This window comes from Acyrthosiphon pisum, chromosome X, assembly GCF_005508785.2.
Source record: "Acyrthosiphon pisum isolate AL4f chromosome X, pea_aphid_22Mar2018_4r6ur, whole genome shotgun sequence".
Lineage (NCBI taxonomy): Eukaryota > Metazoa > Arthropoda > Insecta > Hemiptera > Aphididae > Acyrthosiphon > Acyrthosiphon pisum.
In genome coordinates, this window is record NC_042493.1 from 1922707 (window position 1) to 1923736 (window position 1030).

The window sequence follows — 1030 nt, forward strand, 5'->3', positions numbered from 1 at the left end:
GAAATTCGATTTTCATGTATCAAAATACTAAAAAAAATATTCTGCTTTGGAATATAAAATTAAATCCCAATGTTGTCATTCAAAAAAGTAAAAAACTTAAAAAATTATAATGATAAAAAATATTTAAAAATATAATTTTTTAAGAAAAACATTGTTTTATAAGCGACTTGAAACTATGTAAAAAATTATTTTCAAAAAAGTTTACACTTTTTGAAATAATGAATGTTCAATGATAAAAAAATCACCCGGTGTATATTGACAAAAAATAATAATACAAATCAACAAACATGCCCGATTAACCAATAACAACCAATATATAATATACACTTTTATTTTTATTTTAATTTTTTTCTGGACAACCCTTCTCACTTAGGGGTACGAAAAATAGATAGTAGCCGATTCTCAGACCTACTGAATATGCATATAAAATTTCATAAAATACGGTCAAGCCATTTCGAAGGAGTATGGTAACTAAAATTGTGACACGAGAATTTTATATATTAGAAGATATTTACTTAGATACAAATCACAAATGTACAATTTATTATCAAGAACATAATATTATTTTCGCCATAAATAAGTTATTTTTTAACAAAATCAATTAGGTTATGCTCATATATTGGCTATTTCCCGTGTCCAATAATATTTATGATTTTTATTACTTTAAACCATATTAATGGGTATCTATATAGATATAAAAAAAAATATAATAACAACCTAACTTGAGTTAGTAAGTTAATTGAAAATGCTCATATAACTTTTACACTTAACTGAGTTAAAAAAAAATTAGGTTAACTGTTAACTTTAAACTTTTTAAAATGTATGCTATCAACTTAACTTAACTCAGTTAAAAATGATCATTAACTTGCCCAGGCTTGGTAAATTGAGTCCCAAATATAAAATGTAAGTACCTGTTCATTCCATTTTTTTTTTTATCTAATATTTACTAGAATTCAAATTTTATAATTATATTATATATACTTATATATATATTATATAATTGTATATTACATAATATTATTATGATCTC